Raw genomic sequence first — 7010 nt, 5'->3', positions numbered from 1 at the left:
AAACGACATCGTCTATCGATTGGTCTTGCTTCAAGAGGCCGCAGACTCGAAGTTTATCTTCATGGAAAAGATAAGACAGGGAGCGCCTACTGTAAGACAACTGGAGCAGAGCCTTCTTATGCTCCACCATTGAGTCTGAGGGTGTGGGACAGTGATAATTGGCTGAAGAAACGGATATGTGTCATTAGTTCGAGCCTAATCATTAATCAAGCAAAAAATAAATAAGTAAGTGTACTTACGAATTTGTTGGAACGAATAAAATTTTGAGGGAGCAAGGTTGTCCGTCCAGAAGAAGGTCAATTTGAAGTTTGGAGGATGGTTAGACATGTCCTCGAAGATCTTCTTCTCCTTTGGGTAGCTCGACAGATAGTAGAAGCCATCTCCTCCCTGAGCTCAAGAGGGGTTGCTTTTCAAATAAAAGGGATAAAGGATCTCTTTTGGTGAAGGTCCTCCCCACTTTAGCTCGTGGTATAGCGACCTTAGGGCAGACAAAAACCTATATGAATTGGCCTGAAGTTGGAAGGGCGTAAGCCCAAAAAAGTCGAGAAAATCCTTAAAAAAGGATTTCAGGGGTAGTAGAGCCCCTGCCTTCATATGCTCGCGACTCCAGGCCGCGAGTTTAATCTTATTATCGGGTCGACCATCACCCAGGGCGTAGCAACTCCGCTTGTTTGGAGTTGCAGCTCGACACATCAGCATGCTGGATAGTCTCAAGACGAGGTGAGCTAGGATGTCAGAAATCTGACTTGTCAAAGTCACCAAGCTACAATAATGCTCGGCTACGAAGAATTCCTCCCTGGTGGTAGGAATGGTAGCAGCTTACGAGGTAGAGGGACGGTTTGAAGAGTCCTCCATCAGAGAAAAGGAAAGTACACCAGGCTCAAAAGCAACGCTGACTTTGAGCTTGGGATCAAGGGGGATTGGTATGAATTCGGGGTCTGGGTAAATCATGACCCAAAGTTTCCTCCTTTTCCTTTCTTCGACCTCGTCGATCTGACATCAGAAATGGGCTCGGATATCTTCTTATTCGCACCTCACATTGTGCTCATGTATCAGACGCTGGTTCAGGGTGAAGGGTGATTTTGGACTAGGAGTTGATGGAGAATAAGAGATTGCGAGCACTAACCCCCACCAATTCTCAGAATTCTGCGAAATCTAGCAAGAAGGAAAAGGGTGAAGGCCAGACATACAAGAAACCAGAGTATGGTTTTTGGTGATTCGAGCTTGAAGGCTCGAGATCACGAGTAGGCTCGATCGAGACTGGGGTCTCGAAAGGACAGGATGAATTCAAGAAAGAACCCCGGACTATTGTAACGTATGGGCTTCGAGCATGTATCTAACACGAGAGTGGGAAAGTGTGGGTTCTTTTTAAGAATCCTAGATTTTCAGGGGAAAAGTTGGCGGTTACCCCAAAAACGTGATAATTTTGGGATTTGTGCAATTTAAAACCCTAATTCAGAATCCAATTTCTTGGTCTACATGATACATTACCCGTAGTCTAAAAAAAACCTACATTTACACTAAATTTGGGTTTGAGAGCCAGGATTTCAAAAACTTTGAGTAAAAAATTTGTGTAATATCAGATACACAACTTTGCAAAAACTAGAAACTAGTAAATACATTTTGTTGGGAAAACTTTTACAGGATCTTTATTTATTTTCGTGTAGATCTAATATTAAATAAATTAATATGAGATAACCTAGAACATGTTTCTAAAATTGAATTCAAAGAGAAACAAAGATAAGAGTACTTACAGTATACGCAGCGGAATGAAAAAGTCATTCCTTCAGTTTCTCTAACTCTTGTATCCTTTCTGTCGCAGAGTATTATCAAGAAACTAAACTGTTCTTCTAATTTCTTCATAGTCTTCCAATGTATCCTTAGAATCACCTAGACTAGTGTGGGAAATTATTAACACATGAGATAGATACAGAGAGAAGAAGAGAAAAGAATAATAAGAGGCTTAGAAAAGAACTTGTGTTTAGAGAGAATCTAAAACTATCAGAAAACCAGTGATTAAACTTATCTGTCGTCTGTCTTGACTTCTCTCTAAGCACTCATTTTATAGAATCAATTAGGCCATTTAATTTAATTAAAAAATCAATAAAATAATAGCATATTTGAAGCCCTAGGTCAAAATTATCATGGCTTTAGGCCCGTGAAATTTCCCATTTGATTACAAGCCCATTGGACTTAAAATCAAAGCATGTATTATTTTCTATTGATTTAATTTATTAAATCCTTTATCAAATTAATTATTTATAATTTAAACCTTGATTTAAACATATTTATTAATTTAGATACCAATTTATCTTAATTAATAAATTTGCCACAATTTCTCTTTCTTCTCAAAATTATATAACTCTGTGAAACTATCCAAAATTTAACTGGTCAACTTTGATAATTCTAATTGATAAGTAAATCAATTAATTGAGACTATCTAGATGATTTTATCCAAGGTACAATGGGGACCATGGGCCTATGAAATCAAGCTCCAATAAGTTATCATAAATCTAACAAATAAATTTACTAACTTATTAATTCCTTGTGACTCCACTATAGACTTGGAATTGCACTCTTGAATTCATAGAACGTTCTATAACAAATATAGATACGCTATTAATTATCCATTGTTACAACCATAATTGTCACTCAATCCTCTATAGACGGTCTACAATGAGATAGGACTAAAATGCCGTTTTACCCCTCATTGTATTTTATCCTCAAAACACTTAGTTCCTAGTAAATGATATTTCAGTAAACTAATTTAATTACTGAAATGAGATCTCTATCCTTTAACACCTTGAACCAAACTAAAAGGAAACAATCGTTTCACTTCTTCATCAGAAGCTATAGATGTTCATATCTATGATTAACACTCCCATTCAATTATACTATCGAGTTCCCAATATGTAAGTATGGGCTAGTCCGTAGGGTAAGCTGGTAACGAACAAGTCAAAGAACTCAAATAATACAATCAGTTAGAATACTAACCACTCAGAATTGAGATTGAATTGACTTATGGTCAACTATATGATATGACTAGAATAGATAATAACGGTATGTTTACTTATCTTATCAACTGTCAATATCGATCTTGTCCGATGTAACAAATACATCCGATCTTATATACTTTGCTAATGTTCTGGAAAGAACATAACACTGTAATGTGTAAGTAGATCATATCGTAGATTGGCAAGTTAGTGTAAATCTGGTGCACTGACTAATCTTAGGACTAACTTATTTTGAACATATAATCATATTTATATTCCACTGTGATTACGTCACTATAAATAAGATTAGCTATATGCTTGGGATTTAATAGAAGTTTATATTAAACAAATAATCATGAAAATAAAACATGTGAGCAAAGTGATTGACCAAGTCAAAAAATGATTTCTATTCTTTTATTGATAATAAAATGAGATTACAAAGAATTTGAGTTTTAATTAGGGCATAAAACCCCAACAAACTCCCACTTGCACTAATTGAAACTAAGGCCTTAATTCTACTAATCCCATCTCCTTGATATGCTTATCAAATGTAGCTTCTGGTAGTGTCTTTGTAAACGGATCCGCAAGATTGTCTTCAGTTGCAATCTTCATAACCTTCACATTTCCCCTGACCACATATTCTCGAATAATGTGATGCTTCCTTTCTATATGCTTACTCCTCTTGTGACTTCGAGGTTCTTTCGAGTTGGCTATCGCTCCTGTATTGTCACAAAACAACACAAGCAGTTTATCCATTTCTGGAATAACACCAAGATCCGAATAGAACTTCTTTAGCCAGACTATTTCCTTAGCTGCTTCTGACGTAGCTATGTACTCAGCCTCCATGGTGGAATATGAGATTGCAGACTGCTTTACACTTCTCCAAATCACAGCTCCACCCCCAAGAGTAAACACCATTCCAGAAGTAGACTTTCTGTCATCGACATCAGTCTGAAAATCTGAATCGGTGTAGCCTACAGGGTTCAGAACACCACCCTTGTAGACTAACATATAATCCCTAGCCCGTCTCAAATACTTCAGGATATGCTTAACTGCTATCCAATGTTCCGGTCCTAGGTTTGATTGATACCTGCTCACTACTCCCATTGCATAGTAGATATCTGGTCTAGTACACAACATGGCATACATCAGACTTCCAACTGCAGATGCGTAAGGAACTTTTCTCATTGCATCTTCCTCTTCAGGAGTCTAGGGAGACTGCTTCTTTGAAAGATGAATTCCATGGCGGGACGGTAGACACCCTTTCTTGGAATTTTTCATTGAGAAACGTTCAAGCACTTTATCAATGTAAGCTGCTTGAGATAGAGCTAAAAGGTTGTTCTTTCTATCCCTGATGATCTGGATACCTAGAACATAACTTGCTTCACCCAAATCCTTCATCTGGAATTGAATGCTCAGCCAATTCGTCACATCTGATAATTTCTTAACATTGTTTCCAATGAGTAAGATATCATCTACATAAAGAACCAAGAAGACCACTATTTGATTTTCCTTCAGTTGGTAAACACAGGGCTCATCAATATTTTGTTCAAAGCCATAGGTTTTGATTATTGCTTAAGTCCATAGATGGACCTATTTAACTTACAAACTTTTCCTTCTTGTCCAAATACTTTAAATCCTTCTGGCTGATCCATATAAATGACTTCGTCAAGCTTTCCATTACGAAAAGCTGTCTTGACGTCCATTTTCCAGATCTCATAGTCGAGAGCGGCTGCTATGGATAGGAGGATGCGAATGGATTTGAGCATGGCTACCGGACTAAAAGTTTCCTCATAGTCCACGCCTTCTCTTTGGGTATAACCCTTTGCCACTAATCGAGCTTTATAAGTCTTGGTATTTCCATCAACACCTTGTTTCTTCTTGTAGATCCACTTGCACCCAATGGCCCTAAAGTCACTAGGTGCATCCACAAGATCCCAGACGAAATTTGAGTACATGGACTCCATTTCCTGTTTCATGGCTTCGAGCCATAGTTCCTTTTCAGGGCTAGCCATTTCCTGTTTGAAAGACAATGGATCATCATCACTAGTGTCACCAACAACCATATTGGTTTCACCATCCAAACCATAGCGAACTGGGTTTCTAGAAACCCTCCCACTACGACGAGGCTCCGTGACTGTTTGCTCAGGAACAGTGGTACATTCTTCATTTAAATCAACTTGCGTCAGTTGTACATGAAGAGTGGGAATTTCATTATCAACTCGCGTTGATGATGATGGAGCAATTGTTGGAGTCAATTCTTTAACCATCTCCTCTAAAACTACTTTGCTGCGAGGTTTAAAGTTCTGGACATAGTCATTTTCCAGAAAAGTAGCATTTGTAGAAGTAAACACTTTCTTTTCTGAATGACTATAGAAAATTCCACCCCGAGTACCTTTAGGATAGCCAACAAACATGCAAACTTTAGTTCGCAGTTCTAGCTTTCCCTCCTTTTTCCTCAGGATGTGAGCGGGACACCCCCAGATTCTATAATGGTGTAAACTAGGTTTACGACCATTCCAGGGTTCTAAAGGTGTTTTGGGGATTGATTTTGACGGCACGACATTGAGAATGTCATTTGCGGTTTCAACTGCAAGTCCCCAGAATGAAGTTGGTAGAGTTGAGTAACTAAGCATGCATTTAACCATTTCCAATAAAGTTCTGTTCGGCGTTCCTCTACACCATTTTGTTGCGGAGTACCTGGGGCAGTAAGTTGTGATAAAATCCCAAGTTCAGTTAAATGATCTTGGAACTGCATATCCAAATATTCTCCACCCCTATCAGATCGCAAGATCTTTAATGTTTTACCTAATTGGTTCTGAGCCATTGCTAGGAATTCCTGAAACTTTGAAAATGTTTATGGTTTCCTATGCATTAGGTAAAGACATGAGTGTCTAGAGTAATCGTCAATGAAAGTGACAAAATACTCAAAACCACCCCTGGCTTGTACATTCAAAGGTCCACAAACATCTGAATGCACAAGACCAAGTGGTTCTTTGGCCCTATCACCCTTTGCAGAGAATGGACGCTTGGTCAGTTTGCCTTCTAGACAAGATTCACAGACAGGTAATTCACCTAAGGTGAGTTCCATCAAAGGTCCGTCCTTTGTAAGTCTTTGAATCCTATCATAGCCAATGTGACTTAGTCTCAAGTGCCATAAATACGTCATATTTTTTGTTATCAGTCTTTTGACGTTTATTTTTCCTAGGTTTAGCTACTTTGAATAAATCATTGTTAAGAGTGAGGGGTTCGTTAGGTCGCAGAATATAAAGCCCGTTTTCCAAACATGCAATACACAATTGTGATCCATTGAAAGAAATAGATATATTAAAACTTGTGAAATTCATAACAAATCGTTCTAATTGCAACATGGAAACTGAAATTAAATTTCTACTAAAATCTGGAATAAAAAATACATCTTTTAAAATTAAAAATTTATTTCCGAACTTCAGACGAGCTCTTCCTCTAGCTTGGACCGCAACGAACGCTCCGTTTCCAACTCTAAGCTTTAAGTCGCCTTCGTTCACTTCCTCCCACGATTCAAGAAGCTGTAAAGAGTTACAAACATGGTTAGTAAATCCATAATCAATAATCCAAACAGAGTTATCATTCTCTAAAACACATGTTTCCAAGAAAAATGAACTATAATCATTACATTTGTTTTTATCTGCTAGAAACTTGGGGCAATCTTGTTTCCAATGCCCCTTCTCTTTGCAGTGAAAACATTTACCTTTACCTTTCTTGTTTTTCCCCTTAGGCGTCTGTGCACTCGCCTTTGCAGCCTTTGCAGGCTTGGGATTGTTGTTTTGCCCACCTTTCCTCTTGTTTCCATCTTTTGAAGACGAAGCTTGGTTAGCTTTAGCCTTAGCTGGATCAGCAGTAGTAGTAGTAGTTGTTTTCTTTTCTCCTCCCTTACTAGGTCCACCCATGATAGACTCAAAAGTCTGAAGCTCATTCATGAGCTGCGTCAGACCAAAGTTGAGTTTATTCAACACATAGTTGGTGGTGAATGGAAGG

The sequence above is a fragment of the Humulus lupulus genome, chromosome 6 (genome assembly GCF_963169125.1).
Source record: "Humulus lupulus chromosome 6, drHumLupu1.1, whole genome shotgun sequence".
In the NCBI taxonomy this organism is placed as follows: Eukaryota; Viridiplantae; Streptophyta; class Magnoliopsida; order Rosales; family Cannabaceae; genus Humulus; species Humulus lupulus.
This window is presented reverse-complemented; position numbering follows the sequence as displayed.